General features: G+C 40.9%; 1 long non-coding RNA gene across 1 annotated transcript in view; it reads right to left on the bottom strand.

Annotated features, from left to right (window-relative positions):
* LOC311588786 overlaps nt 1–12,135 on the bottom strand; it is a 61,308-nt gene that overhangs the window by 45,379 nt on the left and 3,794 nt on the right. Inside the window, exon 2 of the long non-coding RNA XR_014776338.1 lies at nt 2,321–2,509. This is a non-coding gene — a long non-coding RNA (uncharacterized lncRNA). The remainder of the gene's footprint in view (nt 1–2,320; nt 2,510–12,135) is intronic.

The following is a 12,135-nucleotide window of genomic DNA, read 5'->3' as shown; positions in this document are numbered from 1 at the left end:
TGTGTAGGGTGTGATGTGGTATGTGTGTGTGTGTATGTGTGTATGTGTGTTTGTGAATGGGATGTGTAGGGTGTGATGTGGTATGTGTGTGTATATGGGAATATGGGATGTGTAGGGTGTGATGTGGTATGTGTGTGTGTGTATGTGTGTCTGTGTGTGTATATGGGATGTATAGGGTGTGATGTGGTATGTGTGTGCGTATATGGGATGTGTAGGGTGTGATGTGGTGTGTGCGTGTGTGTGTGTGTGTGTGTGTGTGTGTGTGTGTGTGTGTGCACACGCACGTGTGCCCATAGGATGTATAGAATGTGATGTGGTGTGTTGAGGGGGAAGTGTAGGGTGTGATATGGTGCGTGTGTGTGTGTGTGTGTGTGTGTGTGTGTGTGTGTGTGTATTTGTGTGTTGTGTATGCCTGAAGATATATATCTGCACCACATTCACACAGGAGGTTGAAGAGGAAACCAGAACCTCAGGAACTGGAGTTTCAGGTGGCTGTGAATAGCTAGATACGGGTCCCACAAACCAAACCCGTGTCCCCTGGAGGAGCAGCAGGTGCTCTGAAAGCCTAGGCTATCTCTCCAGTCCCTCTTCCCCAAATTTGACATAGTAACCCAAATTATGATATTTCGATATAAGCTTGTTCTTCAACTTTCTTATAATGTGATGGCAATACGTTCAGTAGAAACTATACTTCCCATTGATTTCGAGTCTCTCCCAAGGCTAACATTATCCAGTGCAAAACTCTCTAGTGATATGGGATAGTATTCAGAACTGTACTTCCAACCAGACACTTAGTCAGGGGGCAAACATTACCCTGTGTTGCTAAGTTATGACAGATAATAGATTAGGTTTAGTTAATAAATTTTTGAACAATTTAGGTTAGGGTTTGTTGTTTTTTGGGATTTGGGGGGGTTGGTTTTTGTTTGTTTGTTTGTTTTGTGTTTTTGGTTTTTCGAGTCAGGGTTTCTCTGTGTAGCCTTGGCTGTCCTGGACTCACTTTGTAGAACAGGCTGTCTTCAAACTCACAGTGATCCACCCGCCTCTGCCGCCTGAGTGCTGGGATTAAAGGCATGCAGGACATAACCCTCATCATAAACTGAGGAATCTCTCTATGTTAATGTTCTTTTCATACAGTCTGGATGTCTGGCTACTTCTGGCAAGCCATACCCACATTCTAAACTATGACAATCTAAAAGAGGGGAAGAACAGCTCCCCGTGTTAAGCAGAGCAGGCACATTCTCTCCAATTCACATCACTTCCCCTCGGCCACTCTCCTCTCTTCAGCCAAGCCCCTGCAGACATGTGGGCTGCGGACTGCTTTGTTAAGGTCCATGGTAGTTCCAAACAAGAGTAGCAGTGGTCTCCTGACAGAGCTCCCATTTGATAGGACTTTTGTCTGCCTTGCTGTGCTACTTATTATTTTTGTATCTCTAACAGCACAGCACAGTGCCTCTCACAGACAAGGTGCCATGCATTTTAGTTGAAGAAATGAATAATTTAGTTTGAAGATAGCGCCTGTCTAGCTAAAATCTCTCCCATTTTCAAGTGAAGTATTTCTACTGAAACCTGGGGTCACATTAGTTCTTAGGGAAATTATAAACATTTAGTTACCCTTGTTGCTCTGGAACCTTCAGGAGATAGAGGAATGACCTTTCAGAAACCATGAATACAAACTGGGCAGCACCATCAAGCATGAGAAGGGGATGTTCTTTACACATTTTTAGCAGAATTTTCCACCCTGATGTGGAGCCAACCTCAACATCTTGGTAATGAGCTAGCTTCCAGAATATGTTATATCTTTAGCCGCAAAGCACCTGACCCAGTTGCATCATTAGACAAGATACCAGATATGGGAATCCAGATGTAACACAATTGGTTTGCTAGCATGCCTGAGGTCCTGAGTTCAATCCCTAGCATGGCAGAAACTGGATAATAAGGTTCACATCTATAATCTTGGTACTCAAGAGGTGAAAGCAGAGGAGGATCATAAATTCAAGGACACATCCTCTGTTACATGGCAAGTTCAAGGCCAGCCTTGGGATACATGAGACTCTGTTGTCTCAAAAAAACAAAAACAAGAACAGCAAGGTACCAGATGAACATTTGGCATGAAGTCTGTCACAGAAACTGCCATTCGTAGGAGACAGAGAAAAGTAGAAAAGGGGAAGAGAAGGGTTAAACTGTGAAGAGTAATGGTAATGGAATGGTTGAAGTTTTCTTCTCCACCTGGTATTTTAAAAGCAAGTCCTTGGGAGTTTCCAAATGAGCAGACTGACTAACAGTATGTTAACAGAAAATATGAAATTACAAAGAAGTTTACCTCTATTTGGCCAAGTGGGTTGCATGCGGCTGACTTGTTGCTGTCTATAGACTCTCGGACTCACACTGTTAGCTTTGACACTTCAACTGTGCTTTCTCAAGCTCGGAGGCATGGAAGGATTTCTGTCTCCTTATCAGGGCAAGGAATGCATCTGTGTCATCTCAACCACCATTGAATCTGCCACTGAATCTGCACAAGACAAGGAATCACACAGATAAAGGGATTTAATTGGAATGATTTAGGCACGGATGGGGCTTCAAAGAATATGATCTGAGCTGGCTCCTTTTATCTATATAAAATTAACATTCATGATGGTAGATGGGTAGTTTAAGATGATAAAAAAAATTTGTTCCCCAGGGCACTGCATACCAAACTCAAAAATCTGTACTCTCAGAATTTGAGTATGGAAAGTCTAAAAGCCTTTAGAAGATGCCCAAGATATAATTGTGCTTGCACTAGAGGAGCTAACAATTTGGTTATTAACTTTGGAACATTCTTGGCTGAAACACAAACATTGCCAGGGCTACATGGCAGACATGATAGAAGTAAGACAGTGTGGATAGAGAGCTTCTCAATTTTTTGAGATAAGGTTTCTCTGTGTATCCTTGGCTATACTTGACTCACTTTGCAGACCACTGTGCAAACTCACAGAGATTCAGCTGCTGGGATTAAAGGTGTGTGGCACCACATCTGGCTCAAGCTTCTCATTGCTAACGCAGTCTTCTGTTGAAAGACATCAAGTTCAGAGAGGCTCATCACAATTTCTCAAGGAAATCACAGTGTCGAGAAGTAGAGCCAGAATCAGTGTTCTAGCCCAACCCAGTGCCACAGCTCTCTACACATCACCAGAACATTCTAGCATACCAGCTCAGAGCTTTTTGTTTGGAATCATTTTAATTAAAAAAAATTCACTATCATTATTGTATGTGTGCATTAAAGATGTGTGTCAGACTGCACATGGCACAACTAAGAGACAGTTCTCTCCTTCTACCTTTACATGAGGTCCAGAAATTGAACTCAGATCACTAGGAGTTTTTGGCAAATGCCTACTGAGTCATTTGCTGGCTCAAAGTATCTATAATTATTGTTTATTCATGTTAGGATTTAATATATTATATATGCATATATATTATATACTCAGGGTTGAATCCAGGGCTTTATCCATCCTAGATAAATGTTCTATGGCTGACTAATTCCAAGCCCTAAAGTCTTTCATTTTTTAATTCAAGAATGACATCTCTCAAAGGCAGAAAATAGAAAAAAAAACTATCTATCATGGCTATTTTTCACTGTCAAGCAGAAGAATTGACTCAATCATATTGCCCCCTGGCCATGTCTGTGAAGAACTGTCCTGATTGCTGATTGTTGGTAAAGGGCCTTGCCCACTATGGGTGTTGCCATCCCTAGGCAGACCTGGGCTGTACAAGAATGTTAGATGAGCATGTGTCCATAAACAGCCTTCCTCCATGGTTTCTGCCTCAGTTCCTGCCAAGATTCTCCCCCAGTGATGGATTATGACACGTGAGTCTAAGCCACTCTCGAGTTGCTTTGATGAAAGTGTTTTATCACAGCAACAGGAAAGCAAACTAAAACAGTGCCAGGTTGGAAATGAAAAAAGTTCTTAGAACTACCTAGCCCTTCTGGTTAAGTCATACATCTACTTTCTGGCTTCAATATCAAAATATTGTATTCTGGGAAATCACTCAGACTTGGTTTTAAAGAAACAAAAGTTTTATGTCTCAGATGACCCCTCAGTCTCAAGAAAACTGAGACAATCAACTAAATACATGTAGTAGTTAGTTTTCTATCATATTTGTGAGCAAAGTCAATCCTAATGCCTACTTCTTAAGCATCAGTCCCTATTGTCTTAGCTAATGCTCAGAGCCAACAGCAGTGCTTAGGGAGCAATACAAATTCAAAAAAAACCTTTTCAAATCTGTGCCTATGTTGGTCTAGCTTTCCACTTCACATGCTGTAAACTTTACATGTCCTTGATGCTCCTCAGCCTTTAACAAATCTAATATGGTAGATGAAAACCACCCATAATAAACAGCCAAGGGTGATCTTTCAAAGTTAAGGAAGACTCCAAGGGAAAGGAGCAGTATGTCTTGGTGATGACCAAGAACAGGGGACTTGAGGGAAAGCATCATACATCTCCTCTAGCAATATAAGGGTGGGGCTGTTTCCTCCCTGCTCAGCTGACACAATGTCATTTGGACCCAAAAGAACCAAAAGCCAAAGGAGACTTCTTATAGAATTTGGAGCCCAGACTACCCCCCAAAACCCCATACAATAAAAGGCTTGGTTCTCAGAAAAGTGCTACTGGGAGGTGGAGGAACTTGTAAGAAGTATGACCTAGTGTATCCTCAAGCCACTGAAAGCATGGCCCATAAAGGGGACAGTGGAAGCCCAGACCCATCCTGTTTCTTTTACTTCTTGGCCATGAGAAGAATGATCCTATTCTGCCATACTCTCCCACTATGAAGTAGTGTCTTGCCACAAGCCTACAAGCAACAAGACCTGTCCACAATGGACTGGAACCTCTAAAACTGTGAGCCAAAACAAAATTTTCTCTATATAATTCGATTGGGTTAGGAATTTGTGATGGCAAGCAGAAGGTGATTGACAAGGTGTCATGACCCTACCACATAGCTCCTGTAGTGTCTTGGCATGCATTTTGTCATGATTTATCCTTGCAGAAACATGATGCAGTTACTATTACATTATTATTCCCATTTAGTGCCTATGTTAACTAAGGTTCCTAGTACACCCAAAGTTGTGAGCATAATAGCATAGCTTATCTCAAATTTTCATATAACTGATGGATATATCATGCCTAAAGACATGGTGCCTTGGAACTGGCAGAATTGTTCAATGGGTAAAATGTTTGCTATGCAAATCTGACAACCTGAGTTAGACTCCTGGATCCCACATGAAGGGGAAAGGAGATAATCAATTTCGCAAAGTTGTCATCTATCTTCATATCTATGCTACAGCATGCTTGTACCCCCATACAATAATCACAAATAAACTTTGGGGTTCAGTGAGATGGCTCCAGGGATAAAGGTGTTTGCTATGCAAGCCTGATGACATGAGCCCATGTGAAGGAAGAAGGAAAAAGGAAAAAGGACTCCACAAAGTTGTCCTCTGAACTCCACACACACATCATACACACACACATATGCAACAATAATAATACTTTTTCAATTTTCTTTCAAGTGTTTTAATGTTATGTGTATGGGTGTTTTGCCTGCATGTTTGTCTGTGTGCCAGGTGCCCGTGGAAGTGAGAAGAGGATTCATTTCCTCCGGAACTGGAGTTACAGATGATTGTAAGATGTCATGTGGGTGCTATGATCTGAACCCAGGTTCTCTAGAAGAGCAGCCAGTCCTCTTAACCACTGATCCACCTCTTCAGACCCAATACGAACGATATTTTTTAATTGAGAAGATCAGGGGCTGGAGGAATGCCTGGGGGTTTAAGAGTGCTGGCTGTTCTTCCAGAGGTCCTAGGTTTGACTCCCAGCATCCACACTGTGGCTGATAACCATCTGTGACTCTAGTTCCAGCGGATCTGAACGCTCTTTTGACTTCCATGGGCAACAGACACACAGGTGGTGCCCAGACATACATTCAGGCAAAATAACAGTATAAATAAGGAAGACCGGAGGGGAGGAGGGACAGAGGGACAGAGGGAAAGAAGGGAGGAAAGAAGAAAGGTAAAAGATAGAACTTTGAAGCTTTCTGATATTTTTTGGTGCCTTGATGATAACTTCAATTATTATTATGTCATGATTAAGAGACATTAAATATGAAAGATTATATAAACATATCTGTATAACTCAAGGTAGCTTACGTTTGCCTACTCTTTCTTTTGATCTTAGAGCTTTGTGTTTGGAGCTTATGAAATTGGATCTCTGCCAAGCCCTGTGAGCAGTTTTCTTTTAACTACATCTGCAAGTGTGCCCCACTCAAGAAACACTTGAAAGGCTGAAACACAAGCTTCTGAAAGGATAGCCTATACAACATCTTTGTCAAGTGTCACCGCCCCCACCCCCCACTCCCTTTCCTGTAGTTCGAGTTAGGTTTTCTGTATTGGTATATGGAAATAAAGATTTCAACTAAAATGTAAATGTAGATAAAGACACATCCCTTGGATATGATATTCTCAAATACTGGTGATTGTAAGGAATGTATTGGAATTAGCCAAAACATACAGGAAAATACTTGTTTATACACTTCAACTTTAACCTTGGGAACACATAGAATCAAGGAATGTCAGCATCAAAGAGAACTTCAGAATTATTCTAGTTTGATGGGTTTTTAACTTTATCATCAAAGCCTATTCAGACGGTGATTAGTCACCCCATTGAGACACCATCATCACCCAAAGAGCCAGAGAAAAAGGAGTGTAGGGGCTGCTGCTCTGGGTACCTTCAGTGAGCACAGAGGCTGGGGACTGTGGGCCAGCCCCTCTTGGTGATGTTTAAGTATCTTTGTACCTAGTTCTATCCTGCACAGCTGAATTCCCACTGAGCACCAAGACTAGGTTTGGGCAAGCACTACAGAAGGGCCAGAGAGGTACAGCAACAGACTCCCACAGGCTATGGTGCAGATCTCACAGCAAGGCCAATAGCAGCATCTTTTTTGGTGACCTGTACACAGTTGCTACTTACCTAGGGTGTGATAGGTACTGTGGTGATGGGCAACAATTGTACCTGGTGCAGTGCTTGGTTTTGTTTTGTTTTGTTTTGCTTTCTTCTCTCCAGCTGTTAGTGCACCTTTAGAGTTGCTTAAATACCTTGGCATGGTATTTCCTTATGAGTGAATTTAACCTAATATCCCTGGGGGAAAAGATAAAAGTAAGAATGGCACAGAGGTCTATGCCTTACTTTACATGCCAAGAATTTGGGACAGACAGAGAAAGCCATCAACTTTAAAGGTGAGTCTACAGTCCAGTTCTTATAGGTTCCACAGATGACATTCCAAAAAGTGGCCTTACTCAAGCAAGTTCCATGTAAAGGCTTGTCCATGGCTGGCTCTTCATATGTACCAGTGTTATAAACTGAAACTGCATTGCCTCTGCATTAGAAGTTTCTCTGAATCACATGCTGCCGACTTTCAAGTCTTGCTGTTTTTGTGAATGTCATCACTATTTTTATAATATATGACTATCATTTCTTGCATAAAGAATTCAGGTATCTGGGGACAGCTTCAAACTGTTTTGGATTTTGAGTTTATAAGTTATTTTTCTCACCAAATGCAGTATCAATGTCAATATAACCAAAATGGTGCAAAATGTTCAGATTATAGCAATATAGCAGAAAGCACCAGAGATGGCAAATCACCCCATAGTTAAAAGACTATGATCCTGAAAGTATCAGCCTGGTGACTTGTGTCAAGTTACCCATGCTAGAGGTCTCAATTAGCTCATCTGATAAACAAGTGATAAAAATATACAGCTTGTGGGATTGTTGTCAGAAATTGTACATGCTTAGCACACACTGCTTACTATACGACCTATGATGCTTTTCCAGTGTTCTAATCCTATACTTGTTTTTGGGCTTTTGAAGGAATGGGCCTCCAGAGCACTGAGCTATTTCCTCAGTCTTTTTGATATGTTGTTTTCAGTCCAGAAACTCAAGTGAAATGGAGTAAATAACACTGGCCAGTGCGTTCTGTTAGCCACCACCCACAAGATATAGGCTCTCAGAGTCACTGAGAGTCTCATTCTGGAAGCCCATCTCTAGGATAATTTTTTTAAAATGGTCTACAGATTCCATGCTTTGTGCAATGTTTCCTCAGACTGTTAGATTTGCTCTGGAAACTGTGGATATAGGCTGAGCAGATATTTACTCAGTTTTTTTTTTAAGTGAGAGGTTAACTGACTGATCAATGACATTTTGATTCTAGACTCTATAAACATTTGTCCATACAAAATCTGTAACTGTGTCAGCTAGTTTTTGGCTACTGTAACAAATACCTGAGAAAATTAACTTTTAAAGAGAAAGGGGTTGTTTGGGTTCATACATCTTAAAGTTTCAGTCCCCAAATGTGCCCCGTTGCTGCAGGCTTATGAGGAGGCCGTGCATCATGAAAGACAGCACAATACAGCAAAGCCATTCACCTCATGGACAAGACAAGAGAGGAAAGACACAAAGAGGCTGGATGTTGCCACTCCTTTTGAAATTCTTGCCTTTTATGACCAGAAGACCTCTCATTAGCCTGTCTTGTAAAGTTTCCACTACCTCCCGATAGCACCAAGCTAGAACTTCCCTTTTAACATATGTGCCCTTGGAGGGACATTTAAGACCCCAAGTTTAGCAATAGCATATTTGGGTTATCACTCCTACATACTTTATATGCCAGAGACTCTACATTCAAACATCTTTGGCAGCAAATGCCTTGAGCTAAGTTCAAGTTCTTGTTGTTCTCAGTCGTTACTTGTCACCTTGTATAAGGCATAATTCCCTTCTGTCTGTACGCTCATCAACCTCATGCTGAATCCTATGGTTTTCTATTGTTGAGTTTTTGGAGGAGCCTCAGTACCTGTTTTCCATAATGGCTGTAGTGATAGTAATTCCTATATATGATGTGTAAGGTTACATTTCCTTCGCATTCTCATTTCTGCAGTTTTTTTCTTTCTTATAATTAAAAAAATTCCATTTATTTATTTATGGGGTCACATATACCACCACATGCGTGTGGAGGTCAGAGAACAACTTGCAGGAATTGGAATTATTTTTCACCTTCCATCATGTGGGTTCTAGATACACATTCAGGTTGTCAGCCTTGGCAGCAAACACTGCCACTTGTTAAGCCATCTTGCAAAAGCTCTGTCTCTGTCTGTCTGTCTCTGTCTGTCTGTCTGTCTCTGTCTGTCTGTCTGTCTGTCTGTCTGTCTGTCTGTCTGTCTCTCTCTCTCTCTCTCTCTCTCTCTCTCTCTCTCTCTCTCTCTCTCTCTCTCTCTCTCCCTCTCCCTCTCTCTCTTTCTCAATGTGCATAGGTATTTTGCCTGTATGTATGTCTGTCTACCATGTGTACCTGATGGCAATAAAGTCATAAGAAGGCATTATTCATCCTGAAACCAGAGTTACAGAGAGCTACCATGTGGGTACTGGGAATCAAGCCCAGATCCTCAAAAGAGCAGCCAGCACTCTTAACTGCTGAGCCATTTCTCCAGCCCCCTCGCCAGATCTTTCTTATATTGGCCATTCTAACAGGCATGAATATGACATTATGGTTTTAATTTGCCTTTCTTCAACAGACATATACTTGTTAGACATTGTACATCTTCTTTAAAAATGCACATATCAGATCTTTTGTTCATGTATTTTCTTACCATTGAAATCTTAGTTCTTTATATAGTTTAGTTATTAACCTCATCACATGTATGGTATGGATCAGAGATGTATTTGCTCCCATTCTGTGGGTGTCTCTTCACTCTGTTGCTTCCTCAACTGTGTGTGGCACTTTATAATCTGAGATGGTCCCATTTGTCTGACTTGGTTGCCTGACCTCTTGAGTTCATACAGAGCAATCTAGTAGACTATATGTATAGTCTGAGAATTTCAAAAAATATTGCAAAAAAGGGCCTAGAATATAAAAACTGTAGGAAAATTGTTGTAATCCAAGGTGGGTGGGGATGTAGGCATGAATATCTGGAAGCGCCCAGGATCTAGTTGAAGTTCTGTAAATAAGCCAGAAAGAACCTCAGTCTGAAACTCCAGTGTCAGGCCTGTCTTCGCTACTAACAGACTTATATAAAGGTTAAGTGAAGTCACTTTCCTATATCCTCTGCGATTACAAAGGTGTGACCTTTCTGGAAACTTCAGTTGGCCCACCTGTAAAATGAATGGGTCGGGGTGGATAATATCTTAAGTTCTTTTTAGATCCCCAATCCCATGGCACTTGCTGAATTGAATTATAATAACTTTGCTTATAAAAACCAGATAAGTTAAAGTATGTACGTTGTATGTCTGTCAGTTTGGAGCTTTCAGAGATGGCTCAGTGGTTAAGGGAGCTTCCTTTTTCAGCTGATAATCTGAGCTCAGTTCCTAACACCCACATTAGGCTACTCACAATTGTCTCATGGAACTCAAGTTCTAAGTTTCTACTATAAAAGGCAGCTGTACGTGAAGGCATGGTTTGAGCAGGGAAACTCACGGGTCCAATGTGAAGTGAATCAGGAGAGGGATGGTTTCAGCAGAGGAGGTGGATACTTAGTTATCTATGACATAGGATGCGGTTGTGGATTTATCAGAGGATACTGCTCACGTGCTCACAGATTTAAAAAAAAAAAAGCACAAGAATCTTTGTTCTTAAATAGAGAAAGCACAAGAGTCCTTATTCCTAAACATAAAAAGAAGCCAGGAAAAAAATGGGGACAGACGTGGTAGACAAACTACATGAAATAAAGAGGAAACTTTGTGAGCATGTTTATGAACAGGTTGTCTGCTCTACCTATCTGCCAGTCTTTGTGCTATGGCTTCATAAGCTCCAGGTTTAAAACTAAATATGGATATTAGGTTTATGAAAATAGGGGTAGTGAATTTTAGTACTGCGATTTCTAAGCATTTCTTAGAGGAACCAATATGAACTGAAACCAAAAAGTATATAAAGGTGACATCAATACCAGAAGACTAGCCTTGCCTAGAGTCTCTGGGAATGGCATCCAGCCAATGTGCAGATAACAGTTAGGCCAGAAATCAGCCAAGGACTTTTATTTTCAATTTAAGATTTTTTAAAACTATGTGTGTATGTCTATATGTGGGTATGTGCAGGTAAGTGCAAACATTCTCAGAGGCCAGACAAGGGCATCAGATCTTTTAGTGCTGGAGTTAGAGACAATTGTGAGTAGCCTAATGTGGGTACTAGGAGCAGAACTGAGATCATCAGCTAAAATAGGAAGCACCCGTAACCACTGAGCCATCACCAAAGGCCCAAGAACAGTTTTAAGAGAAATGCTAAGTTTTAATGCCCAAGCCAAGTGTTGTCCTATCCATGACATCATTGCCACAAAATCATCTTTTTACTTGCTGTTGACTTGCTGTCAACTTGCTGGTTGACCATTCCTTCTCTTACCAAGCTTATTTTGGTGACTAAATAGCTAATGAGCTGTCTTAAAAGAAGTGTCTACATTTATGACATATGCATCTGCATAATCTGTCTTTCTAATATAGATTACTATATCCTGTTAAAAACTGTTAGTTTTTAACTTCTAGAAACATACCTAGTGACCATTTCTGCTCCTTCGTCAACAAGTGTAGCTACTTAATTGAGTTTCTGCCAATAAAAACTAGACAGAGGAGCTTGGAGCCATTTCTTAATGGATACCACAGAATTTCCTCTGTGATTCTTTATTCACTCTCTTCCCCCTTCCTCTGTGTGAACGGAAAGGAATCTGAAGTCTTAAAGGAAAGTTACAATGTGGAAACATGTGCCTGGACTGACCATGTGAAAGTCACCAAGACAGGGACACAGCTACAGGAGGGTGAAATAAACTTGCCTTCTTTAAGGCACTAAGATTCTTTTATTAATTTGTTATAGTAATTAGAATTACATTAATGAATATCTCAGCACCTCTTCAGTCCACAGAAAACCTCACAGCAGTATAAGTACTATTACAGGCACAGAGCACTCAATGACTTGTGCCAATGCACATTTCTGTGTGAAACTGGCCCTGAGTATCAACCATTTCACTTTACTACCTTTCTCAATACAGGAAATACCTCTAGGTGTACTGCCTGGCACACAAATTATTTCTTAATTTTTGTTAGTCATCTTTTTTTTTTCAGCTGAAAGATAAACCAGGCT

This window comes from Acomys minous (genome assembly GCF_964271855.1).
Source record: "Acomys minous genome assembly, chromosome: 17".
Lineage (NCBI taxonomy): Eukaryota > Metazoa > Chordata > Mammalia > Rodentia > Muridae > Acomys > Acomys minous.
The sequence above is the reverse complement of the archived record's forward strand: the minus strand, read 5'-3'. Positions and strand labels throughout refer to the sequence as shown.